The sequence below is a fragment of the Haliotis cracherodii genome, unplaced genomic scaffold, assembly GCF_022045235.1.
Source record: "Haliotis cracherodii isolate W230 unplaced genomic scaffold, xgHalCrac1.p SCAF_16, whole genome shotgun sequence".
In the NCBI taxonomy this organism is placed as follows: domain Eukaryota; kingdom Metazoa; phylum Mollusca; class Gastropoda; order Lepetellida; family Haliotidae; genus Haliotis; species Haliotis cracherodii.
In genome coordinates this window covers 22,110,998-22,124,720 of record NW_027266271.1, presented here as the reverse complement: position 1 = coordinate 22,124,720, position 13,723 = coordinate 22,110,998, and the positions used below count along the sequence as shown (strand labels likewise).

Below are 13,723 nucleotides of genomic sequence, written 5' to 3'. Positions count from 1 at the left end.
AATAACTGGAGTATCACAGACATATTTAAAACTAGAATTAAACGATAAAACGATATCACTATGCATAACAAAACATGATAAAAACGAGCTTGAAATCTTAATAAAAAACGACACAAAACCCTTTTCATATTCATAAAGAAATATCGGCCGAAAGCTGAGTCGATTGTACGATTCCGACAAAATCATGAACATGTGTTTATGAATCACTATCAAATAGTGATTATACCAAGTGTTCGCGAAAAGTTGAACGTATCCTGCCCCACCAGTGGCACCCGTCACAAACACATGCAAAGACAGGTCAATGTTTCACCTATAAAAACACGGGAACATATCGTACAAGTCAAAATAGGGATTTGCATCAGACATCATTTTTGTCACTGATTCCTCAAACTTAGAAACGTCCTCCACATGTCTACCATAAAAAAAATTGAAAGACTTCCTAAGGCCTTGAATGTTGTAACCACGATAAAACAATATGTTAGCAAGAGTCGTATGACTCTCTTTTAAATCTTGGTAGATAGATTAAGAGCGATTGTACCTCAATCTCATTCAAATCAAATCTTGGTTCTCGCTATCGCTAACAAAGATCTGAGGACATCCAATTACGGGTCATCAGACCGACCTTGCGCGAATTTTGACCGACCAATGGAAGGACTGACAAGAAGTCGACATTAGCCAATCAGAAGGCAGCTTTCTCGTGCTTTGCGGCTCTAATTTCAAATTGGCGACTACGCTTCGAAACATATTATGACAAATTCTTGATTAAAAAATTGAAACCTGAACAAAAGAACATTCTGGAATGGCAAATATATGGTCTAGATTGTATGGATTCAGTCGTTAAACCCATAGCTATAGTTTGGAATACACCATGTTAAAGGTTTCGAGGTTGCATGATTAGAAAACACATTCCGACTGTCACTTTTATGATCTGGTAAGCGACACTCTGATTGGTCGGATGAAAGGTCGTTCTGACGTGACCTCTAACGGGATGTCCTCAGATCTTTGTTTAGCGGTAGCGAGTACTAAAATCTGATTTTAATGAGATTGGATTGTACCTCAGAAGTTGTGAAATGTAGACAACAAGTGCTGGAACGCCTGGAATATAGCTCGACATGAAGGGAAAGTGACTATTGGAAATTCGAAGTCATCCCTCGTCATACAGTCTCACAAACTCACTCTTTATTGTTTGAATCCTAGACATACACGTAACGAAGGGCATCCTCGATTGTCCATTGTATCATAAATATCCATATGGAATGGAGATATGTCATATAATACCCTGGATAAGAGAGGATGAGTGAATGTTTCCTGGAGGACATTTGGGGAGAATAAATGGAGAAAGGGTCCATGTCACGGCAAAGATATCACTTTGATAACACATTCTTGATAACGTTAACAAAGGGTAATTTAATATTTGTTAAATAAAGAATCTGGATTAAGCGCTTACATGTTACAATGGGGTGGGATCTCATGCAATTGCCTTGTGATGGAGCTGAGATGCTGAGACGGAGTACATGCCTCGCCCCAAGGCGCACGCTCGCCGCTTTGAAGGATGACAATCGGCGTATGTGAGGATCTGGTTCAAAGGGGTATCAACCAGGATGCACAACTTTCCCGATTAAGCCCAAGCACCTGCTACAAACCGGCTATTAAGCCGTGTCTTAAATTATTGTGTTCGTGTGGATTACCCGCTGGCTATATTGAAGCGCCTACAAACCAGTGTTGTCTTCGTATATTAATTGCTGATCTGGTTTGAAGGTTTTATATGCATGCAATGAATGTCAGTACTATACGATGCTTACTTTACTTTAAACACACCTTATTGCGAAAATAAATAGATTAGGCATAAGTGTCACACTTACAATGCCTTTTATACACATCTCATTAGATTATGGTAGCGTATAAAAGTAGTGTTCTTACATATTGTTTTATAAGTACTTGTTGTCCAGAATATAGTACAGCTGCTGATAGGAGGAGGCATTGCTGATTTAATTTATCCTGAAGACGCCAAACCGAATTAATACTGCAGCTGTTGTTAGTTCAAAGAGGAAATAATATAAGCTTTGAATAAACTCTCCCGCTTCAAATCCCAAATTTCAATGCTAATGAGAAAGGAGAGCAAATATAATTTGATATCTATATCAACATAATTATCAAAAGAATTAATAACGGAACACCTGATTATTAAGGGGTTGATATAAATCTCTGATAAAACACTTCAGTCTAGAATTGCATTTGTTTTTGAGGTGTCATGTTTATCTAAGACGTTGACTTAAGTCGACGAAAAACAAATATATATGCATCACTCGTATTTATTAACAACATGTAAGAAGTTCTTTTACAATTCCCATGCAACGCTGATGTGATTGTAAATGTAATCATTTGACTATCTTCTAGATGCTCCATCATTCTACACCCCCTCACTGCCGCGCCATGAATGCATCCGGTAGAGGACCGTGATAATGACAATAACTAGTTGAAGGGAAATAACTTCTGGGCGTCGAATACGGGCACTTGCTGGGTTCGAGAGTAATGGCGGAGTTGTTTGACAAGGAAGATCGGAGGTGGTTGTCACCTGTTTAGCGTCTGGAGTTATTTCTCAAGCAATACACTCTGGAATACACGGATAACTTTTGGTAGATATACAGGTAGGAAGGCGTGTTTAAATTGATAGTAGATTGCATGCAAACTGCAGAGCAGCACTGTGATCGACTCTTGTGTACCTGACGGGAGGCGTTGAACATTGAGTGCAATTTACAACACCGTGACGAGGATCGCATTTCAGTCTGTGCTGGTTCATTTTGTATATCACAAATATTTCAACGTTTAGGCTTATGGTAGCTTGATTTGATGAATGCTTTTTATATGTATGTCTAGACTTTGTGGATTTCCTTTGTTTTGAGGCACTGTCAGCGATTGTTTACAATCTGACACTGTCACGCTCACAACTGTTCATTGGTGTCGCGTGGAGTCAGATGGCTACTGCCTCTGACCGACTACCGTGCAGAGAGGACATCTGCTTTCAGAATGACCACTGCAAGGAGCTGCCTCGATCATACAGTTACACAATCGCATTTTATCAGTAGAGTTAATGATAATAATTTATTCAATGTATTTTGAAGGAATTTGGGAACATTCCAATGGAGTTAGTTGCTGAAGTTAAACTTTCTAGTTTCTTCATCCAAGATGTGCCTGCACCCATTGTGCTATGTAAGCATTACAATCAAAGTACTGTTAAGATGAAAGTTCTGCACAGCTGGAACCAGGATGTAAGCAATTTGCCAATTATGATATGAGACCGTTATATCATCGTTGTCTACATGTAATACCATGTGATGATTTTTATTAAAAAACTCATGGTATTGCAATATTCTAAAGAATTGCAGTGATAAAGTTCTCAATAACGCTAGAAATAGTTATATGTGCATATAATGCCTATTATCTTGAAGTATGTTACAGAATAGCATCAACGGAATCAGTAAATTAAACAATGCATGCAGCATACTGCTGTTATTTAAAGATTATACCTTAGTATGCTTAAACCCTGTAACACTTCTTTACATTTATAAGTGTCCTGAATGAATCTAATAGCTTCCAACAGGCTTCCTGTTTGACTCAAATTAAAAGAAATGTGTTCATAATGAAGTTTATAAACTGTTTATGTATATCTATCACCAAACTATTGCATATTATCATGTTAAAAAAATAACATAAATATGCTGAAAGGAATTTGAAACTTAAACGGATAACCAAACTCAAAACTGTCAGACTACAAAACTGAAAGATGATAACACTGATTCCAACAGAATGTCAGCTGAATGAAAACGTTTTTTGAGAACACTGAATTATGCAGGTGCGGTTTTGAGTTGCTGTGACTCCTGACCGCCTACTTTGATGAAGTTTGAGCTGTGTCGGGATGGAAAGGGGAGTGTCGTGTATGATATGCACCAGTGCGTAGCTGCATGCTATAACTGATGTCAGGTATTTAACCACTCAAGTGTGACTGCCAATGGGCATAGAGAATCAGTCAGACTGATTTCACACTTTCTTTCCTTGCTGATTGTACTGAAATTGACATTTTGCCGAGTAATTTGCAAATGTATATTTTATGACCGTTGATAATATCCTCATAAATTTACAGAATATCTGAACCCAGGTGAACTTGTAACTTTACTGGTGATTATTGTGATTTGGGATAAAAGAGCAACTGTGTTAATTTAAAAAAGTAAAATGGAATCCAGGTGTTGAAATGGAGCTTGCAGTTCAGGTGGGAACTTTTCAAAAGACTGTTACCTAATTATGAAAAGTTATATATTTTTTCTTTATCAACATATAAATTGATCAATGAAAAGTATTTACAGGCAACACGAGCATTGGAAGTGATAAAGTTATATTTGTTTATTATTATTGTATATGTATTATTTGAAAATACTGTGCACAGTTTGTGCCAAAACCTGAGACCATGAGCCCCAAATTGTCTCTTGGCATAATTTTCAGACTTTCCTAAGATTAAAGTGTATATGCTGCTCAAAAGAAGTTAAGGAAAACCATATTCTTTCATATTGCTATAGTTAATCTGCCATGCCATCACTTCATGGTCTCCTTAACTTCTTTTGAGTAATATATTGTTGGAATATGCACTACCAGTAGATGAAAGAAAATTTTATTAGACTGGAGCTGCCTATGTACATTTTTCAAAAAGGAAAATTTGAAGGATTTTCTTTATCATGCAAAGTATAATTAATGGACTGTTTTAGTGTAACCATGGTATACTTTCACAACTTTCTGCATATTTAAACATTGACTTAATGACATGGAGAGCTTAGCTGTTTCTTCTTGCATCTATCACAGTAGGTGTCTAGTCAAGGTAAAATAGGTGCTTGTCACTTTCAACAGGGTCCTTGTCAACAGGTCGTATTTGATGGGTGATAAATTGTAGAGATGGACAGGGAAGTCCCCCATTGTCATTGGTGTGTTACCTCTGGCCAGGGATGTGGCCAGCCCACAGGTTGGTTCACCTTCTTGACCTTGGGTCAGTGTGAAGTGGCAGATGGAATGAAGTTGATATGGCTATGTTAATGTACATAAACACTGGAAGGAATGGTACTCACACAGACATTGATATAGTTATCCCTTCATTTGGACATGGTCAGAGATGTTAACAGCTGTGTTAGTTTGATGTTGGTTTAGTGGCTTGTAGTTCATGAACTGTGGACATGTTATAGATCCAAATGAGGTCAAGATTTTCAATTGTTGAACTGTTTAGTATAAGGATAAGGTGAGGTGAAATGGAGTTTAGTTTGTGTTCAAAATTATTGCACTATTAGGCGACATGCATGTATGTGTCTTTATGTGTGTGTGGCTGATTGTCTGAGTCCGGAGTAATGCTGGTTTCATAGTGCTACCACTGAAATACCATGCTCCAGTTAAACATGGACACCCAGCTCAGACACAGTGTACTGACTCCAAGCCGAACAGTCCTTGTTTTACCCCCTTAACTAGTAACATCTTTTTACGTCTTTCGGTTTGACGTGTCTGTTGATACCTATCTTCTGCTCTCCGGGAAGATGTCATGCAAGGATGAAGTATTATGAGAACCCTTTTTGGCCAAATAGATTAGTATATTCTCTGGGCAGATGCTCTATCCACTACACCACAGAGGTTGTCATACAAGGATGAAGTATTAAGAGAACCCTTTTTGGCCAAATAGATTTGTATATTCTCTGGGCAGATGCTCTATCCACTACACCACAGCAGTTGTCATACAAGGATGAAGTATTATGAAAACCCTTTTTGGCCAAATAGATTTGTATATTCTCTGGGCAGATGCTCTATCCACTACACCACAGAGGTTGTCATACAAGGATGAAGTATTAAGAGAACCCTTTTTGGCCAAATAGATTTGTATATTCTCTGGGCAGATGCTCTATCCACTACACCACAGAGGTTGTCATACAAGGATGAAGTATTAAGAGAACCCTTTTGGGCCAAACAGATTTGTATATTTTTACGAATAGGCTAGTTTAGAACTTTTTTGAACACATCTCAGGTATTTTATTAGTATCAGTCAAGTCATTTGATACAAAAGTATTTATAAAGTTTACGTATTTAATAACCATACTTAATAATTAGCGATAGTGAAGAGGTTGTGTCTTTTATGTTGAAAACTGGAGTTAACAAGGTCAACATGACATCAGCAGTCACATGCAGTGACATCATTATCATTATGATGTGTGCTTGTCATAAAAGGCGACTAATGGGATCGGGTGGTCAGGCTCGCAGACTTGGTTGATGCATGTCATTGGTCCAGATTGCGTGGATCGATGCACATGATGTCAATCACTGGATTGTCTGGTCCAGACTCGATTATTTACAGACCGCCGTCATATAGTTGGAATATTGCTGAGTGAGGCCTTAAACAGCAAACCAACCAAATCATTATGATGTGATGGGATTTAACTTTACAACAATAATACTGTCTACTAGCGACAGAGATCTTTGCATTATACCAATGCTGAAGAGCCTGTGGAATCATTTATACATGTGTGTTTCAGGTGGATGTTTTCATGCTCTTGTTTTCAACCATGTGGATAACGAATAAGCTATTTCTAACACTTACTGTAAGTAAGCCACACATTAGACTCACACAAGGCCATCTTCACGAACATGGATCTGACACAGATAAACACTTTGTCAATATCCTAAGCAGACCAATGAAGGTCATTGCAATGTCTGCTGCTCTGGATGTTGTGTGGATCTTGCAGGATCTTCATGCCAAGATTATTTTTACTTGGTTTATTGACAAGATTTGTGAATGGCTGCCTACATGGTGTTGTTGTTGTTGTTGTTGTTGTTATGTATAGTGATTGTTTTGGGTCTGAATGTAGAAATGTGTGAATTATTTTCAGTTATTCGTGTGGAACGATAGGTTTTAAAAGTGTGAACATGGAAAGTGACAAAAAAGATTCAGTTAATAAATTATGCCAATAGTTTGGAAGTTTGGATACATGAAACCATATGAAAGACACACTGTCTTTTTTTAAATTTAAACTTCGATATCTGGATAAAGTAACTTTCAAATTATCTCATCAAATCTATGATAACAGACTGATTCCCTTTGTATTCTGTACATACCTTATTCTGATTTATTGAGAAAAAGCAGTAATTTGCAGTTAATCCCAGTTATCAAACTTTGTTTTGTTCTGGTCCTGTTATGTAACAGTGAATCTGTTTTTGCCAGTTACAACACTGCTATTTGAGCCATACTGAACAATACTGTACGGTTGCTAAGATGACAGGTGTTGTTGTAACCATGGTATCTGAGATTACAGTCCTCAATCAATTTTTACATTTTCTTGGCTTGGTTCAGAGCGGTGTCTATGGTATCCATTTATACATGTGAATATGGAGAGGGGTGAGTTTCACAAGTGCAGTTTGTTGTGTGTATAAATTTGGAATGATGGCTTATAGATGTAAATAAAGAAAGGATGAGTTTCATAAGGTCAATGTCCAATCTGAATGACTCGCTCACTGCACCTTGATCTGTCTCTGATTCACCTGTACATTAGGGATTGTTTTCACTGTTGTTGCCGCTGTCATCATATACATGTCAATATATGTATTACCGTATTCGACGTAATAAGCGCCCAGGGCGCTCTCAAAATTAGGAATAGGGGGCTCTTATTAGAATATTGTTTTGGTGGAAAAAAACAGAGTTGAAAGATAAATTTTGTGGTTTAAGCTGACAACCTGATATGTTTATGTACGACAGATATATTTTTCCAGAATTAAATTGCCCATAATTCAGGGTTCATATAACACACGAGTGTGTATCATACGCGAATAAATAAGTCTTGTGTACACTGATCAGTTGGAAGGGGTGCTAATTGGGATTGTTCACTTGCCAATATATTAACAAATATCACCGTGGGCGCTTATTGGAGCTGGGCGCTTATTTCGTCGAATACGGTATGCACATAAACAGTAAGGCGGATGGAGTGACAAGTGAGCAGTGCATGCAGCACATCAATGGTCCATTTCCTTTTGATGTATGTAGCATTTAAGCAATGATCATTTATCAAGGCAGCATGTTTGAAAATTGAATGTTACATTTTGTTTTATCTGACTCTCATCCCAATTTGATTATTTTAGAAAAAGCTGACATTGAAACTTAAATAAACTCTAATATCTTTCGCATTACCACAGTCCTTGCCAAAAATGTTTGAGTCGGCTAGTACTATCCCAAACCTGACTTATTATGAGCATCATTTTCTATAGATTTAGGTGTTATTGGACAATTACTAGCAGAGCTTACTAGACCGGACAGAATTTTACCCACTTTAGTCATAACTAAGACAAGCGTGATTTGCTAGGGACCTATTCTACTCCAAATGCCCACAGGGAACTGGAGTTACGAGACATTTCATTTACTAGAATTTAATCCATATGATACAAACACGATCATAAACCAGCTGTATAGTAGACAAGCGATAACATTCACAGAAAGGAGTGGCGGTGATCTTTCATGCTACACTTTTATCTTGGCACCCTAATCCTATTAAACAGATAAGGGACATAAATATGATATGGTTTGTTGATAAACACGTAGTATCTCTGTCTCTGATGTGGTTATCTAAATGTACCATAGTTAGTGATTAATTTGGATATTGACTGAAGATAATTACTGTTTAATTGATATTGCTTATATTAACTCAATGAAGGTCTGGTGGTCTCTATGAATTCATAAGCTAATGAGGTACATATATGTACTATATGATTCATAAATATCTTTATGACTCTTATAGTAATCTGTTAGTTATTAAGCATAGTAGAGTACAGGTCAGGGACCATGCAAATGTATACTACTCAAAATATGTTAGAGAACACCCCATTTTTTCAAATGACTATAATTAATTTGTCATGCCATTACAGATTAACTATAATAATATGAAAATATTGGTGTGTATTTTTACTTCTTTTGAGTAGTATGTGTTACAGTTAAAATGGTTAACGTGGTTAAGAAGTTGGTATAATTTTTAATACGAAAATACTGTTATGTTATTATCATACCAACAAATTCATTTTTATAACAAAAATTGTTGAACAAGATCAAAATGGCATGTTGGGTTTCAGATTATTATTTTTTTTTACCATTGTGTGTCATTGACATTAAAAAAAAGAACTAAAGATCTGTTGAAATGATGCAAATGATAAGGAGTGAGTGAGTATGGTTTTACGCCGCTTTTAGCAATATTCCAGCCATATCACGGCGGGGGACACCTGAAATGGGCTTCACACATTGTACCCTATACTGCCCATGTCGGGGATCGAACCCGGGTCTTCGGCGTGACGAGCGAAAGCTTTAACCACTAGGCTACCCGACCGCCCCCAAATGACTAAGAGCATCCTGTCAATTGAAATGTCTGAAGACAATTATGTTCCACGGATCTCTGTCAGGCTATCAAGTGAGATTAGACCTATTTATGTGCAATCCCAAGGATTTGTTTGCCGAGGCTTGCAACTGTTTTATGAAAGTCTCGTTCAATATCTCTCTATTTGTGCTGCCTGCATGAAAAGAACAAGTGTTTAATTTCCGTATGTGTGTTTGGACATTATTAACAAAACTCCTGTGACCCGCGGTTGACTTTTTAATGTTTTTATTTTTTTTCGAATATTCTTAGACAATAGATCTTGTCCTAAAGAAAACCTTGACCTTCCTCAGGCGCACCTCCTGTTATTTTGCCCTTGTCTTTTTTCCCATGTAGTGTACCCCCTTACGTGACCTCAATGTATGCAGATCTCTCATTTGTGAATTTTATATTTTTCTTTTGACCACAAGATAGTTTACTTTTCAGGGTATAACTGTGATTATTTTGAGAACAAGCTTGCTTGGGACAAACATGGTGTGTAGAGCAAGGATATGATTAGAGAGCAACACATTTGGTGATTACAGCTAATTGACAGCGGTATGAACCAAGACAAGGCGTCATTGGTATATTAGTCCTGCAACAGATTGATATGGACATTATTCCTTAGCTGATTGGCAGATATCGGCGTGTGTTACGTACAACAGGTGACGAATCAAATCTGGACAGTGTCAGAGCGTTGACTTAGTATTGGCTAATGGGATTAGAAGGTCTCTGTGTTTCGTCAACACCACCATAGACTTGTCAAATATGCTGACTTGCTTATTTTATCGACACTGTGTGTTTGTGGGCTTTTTGCCCTGAAAAATGATCAATTGTAAATACAGGTTTCCGTTCTCTGACTTACATGGTCATGGCATGGAGAGTAGCTGCTCTCAGGATGTAAGAATGGGAATATGGAAGAATGTCACATGTGATGCCGAATCTTTACCCTTTCAGACGTCAACAGCTCTTGTTAAATTACAAATTAACAACACCAATTTAATTTATCTGACCAAGTTTGACATCCACAAGAAATGTTTTCCAGCCCAACAGAAAATTCACTTGACGCAGGCTCCTGACTACATTAACAGGGTTAGGACTTAACACTAGCTCGCTAGCCTGGGGCTAGTACAAATTCCTACAGGCTGACACAAATTTCCAAATTTCACCATTGTTTAACATTACAAGGGCATTTTACCTTTACCACGTGTTTACCTGGGTGACTAAAGCTTTTGAATCCAGTTTTAACCCTGCATGAACAAGCTCTTAGTCTTACTGCAGCTATTAAAGGTGCACTAGATATTTATTGATGATAGTCAAGTTGTGAATTAATGAGTGGATGCAGGATGTTACTAGATACAGATTTCTGCATCTTTTTGTTTTGAAATATCCCACTGTCATCTGTTATTTTCTAGTGGAAGACAAGAAAGAATATATGCTGAGGTGGATTTAGCATGCTGTGTGTATCCAGGCTTTGCTACTAGTGTTTATCAACACCTCTCCACCAGCAACACCAGATACACCTGTAGAATACATTAGTGGTTTGAACACTTGTACACTGAAAGTTCCTCCAGAGAAATTCCCAGCAGGGAATCAAAGGCTGTAAACACCAGAGATGTGCCACTATCTCCATACTGATGCTTGTTTTTACGAAGTTACATACAAGCTGTATCAGTTTGGCTGCCAGAGCAATTTTATTTTTTCAAAGAGGCATCGTGCTGGTAAGGTCAAAAACATTGTACTTGTCAAGGTCAGGTTGTGAGTGGGAAGGATGTGGGGTATGTTCAAGGGAGATATGTTCTTACGCGGTACATCTGATTCAAAGAGGCAGTTTGTTTTAAGTTTATTAACATTGTGTTTTGTTTTTTGAAAGCTTCACAAGAGATTGTTAAACGATCTGGTAGAAATAATGTTTCTACAATGTTAAAGGGGGACTCCAAGGTTTGGTACTTATTTTCAACCTAGATCAAGATGTTGCCATAAGTTCCCAACTTGAGACTTCATCTCTGTGTTAGTAGGGCAGCTGTCTTTGTCAAGAGGTTGGAGTTAGCAGACCATCAAGGTGTGTTTATGGCAGCTTGAATCAAAGGTGCTAAGACAGCCAATTTGTCTAATATTAGTGTCCCTTTAAATCGCTAATAGTTTCCTTAGTAATTCTGGCACAGATAAGCATATGGACTGGGGCCAATGAAGGTTTGCCTGAGGGTTGGTTTTAAATCTCAATTGAATACTATATACTTTTGTTCTCATATGTTGTCAGAGTCTGGTTGAATTATGACATTCTAAATAGGAACGTTATTTGTTGTTTGTATCAGGTGTATGAGTGTTTGAAGCTCTCTCAGCTGTTTCAATCACTGATCTATTTTAGAAATGTTTTAAAACTTTTCAGACCTCCTTATTTTTCTGTCTGTAAATTAAACAAACTTTGAATCAACACAATTTGTTTCATATATTTTGTGATTTGTTCCCAGACTTCATTAACCTCCCAAACCCTTGTTTGTAATACATCTAGTCCGCAGTATTGAAACTACTTTCCTCCAAACTATTAACAGAGTATTTATATCTAAGAGGGCCAAAGAAATATTGAGTTCCCCCTTTGTACTGCAGTAAGGAAATCCCTGTTGGTACTGACAGAGGTTTGCCAGCTGCCAGTGCCGATTGCGCCTCCAGTGAAGCTCAATGCTGCAACTACATGCGCAGCTTGCGCCAGCTGCACCTCATAGGTTTGTGTTTACGTACTTGCGTATAGGCTGTCACCATAACAAACATCAAGGAAATATTCAAGGTTCGAAGTCAGTTTGGCGTGATGGACATTTTAGGAGGAGTTATTGATTAGGATTCAGTCAGTGTATGTTTTCATGCCAAAGAAAAAATGTTTTATATGATGTGTTATTTGCCATTTGATTTGTTTTTTATAATGGATGCACATGTTAAAGGTCGAATATCAGTACAGTCTGTAATTGTTTTCTGGTTCCGATTGGTTGCGTATTTTCATTATTATCCAAGTAAGAAGAGGTGATAAAGATACTTTCAGATGGGTGTACATATTTTCATATTTAATTTCAGGATTGAGATATATATGTTTGAAAAACAAATGATATTTGACATCAGGAAAGAAGAGCACTCTGAAATGTACATACATATTTCTGTATTAACAAATTTTGGTATACAGATATGTAGCTTAAATTTCATTTTTGGTAAATGATATATAGTGCAGAGAAGTATTAAGAATGCGCAGTGTGGGTTTAAGATGATCAATATTTGGTGCGGTGCTTGTTAGTTATCAAGGATATCAATCTGTTTCTTGTAAGCAGCCATGTCTCAACAACCCAGAATTATTTCAAAATATTCTGTTTGGGGCTTTTGCATTGCAAATGTGTAGTGAGGGAAAGACAAGCTTGGAGTGATGATGTGACTCACGAACAAGCAGAATCAATAAGCATCAGTGTGGGCAAGGGTTGTCTGGCTTGGGGGCCCTGTTCGGAATCTTTGTCCCCTCTGGATCACCTTACAGTCAATTACTCAGCTCTTGACCCATTCCAAGGACAGAGCCTTGGGCAAGAAGGACCGAGATTTGTTTATGAAGTACCATTTCAGAATATATGAATGAACAGTATTTGATATGAAAATGAAATATCTCTGTTCATATTTCAGTTGTAATAAGGTCCATAAATCAATGGTAGACTTGGCTTATGTCAACCTACACTCCCTGGTGTACCTATTTTGGGACTACAGCTTTTGTCTATAATGTTTCCACTGCATGGACCCAAGGGAGATTACTGTGCTGTTCTATCCTGCAGGGTGATACGTTGATTATAGGGGGTAAAACAAGGTCTGGTAGACTAACATCTAGTCTCTGAAATGAACACATCTTACATAAAAAAACAGTTGTTCAGTTATCTTAATAAAAATATAATAAAAAGGAGCCCAGTGACTCTCTTCATTTTCAGATACTGCAGTGATCTAGACTTGCCAAACATTATAGACTTGCATGGGCTGTATTTGATATATATTTGTATCAGGGTCTGTAAGACAGACTAAAGGTCTGGTTTTCACCAGAAATTGGTCACACCCTTGGTGGAGTGAAGTTGCCATTCTCAGTCAGCTAAACCACATCCAACTGGAGACGCACCGTTAATTTCATTCCAGTGCAGTTAGTGTAATTAACAAAAGCAAATATGGATTTTTTAGCGTCAAGCCGTTTAGGGAATAGTGATAGAGCTATTTTTTGCCATCTGTTCACTCTGTGCTTGGTGCTTTCTTGTAAGGCTACTGTTGACTCATTGCAGTGTTGTGCCCTGTGAAGAGCTTGCAGA

The 13,723-nt window shown here is 37.6% G+C and overlaps 1 protein-coding gene across 4 annotated transcripts in view; it reads left to right on the top strand.

Annotated features, from left to right (window-relative positions):
* Positions 1-2,527: 2,527 nt before the first annotated feature.
* LOC139463935 (neurabin-1-like) overlaps positions 2,528-13,723 on the top strand; it is a 118,530-nt gene continuing 107,334 nt past the window's right edge. For all 4 annotated transcript variants that reach the window (XM_071245385.1, XM_071245386.1, XM_071245387.1 and 1 more), the window contains exon 1: positions 2,528-2,648. The gene's annotated coding sequence lies outside the window, so the exon portion shown is untranslated. The remainder of the gene's footprint in view (positions 2,649-13,723) is intronic.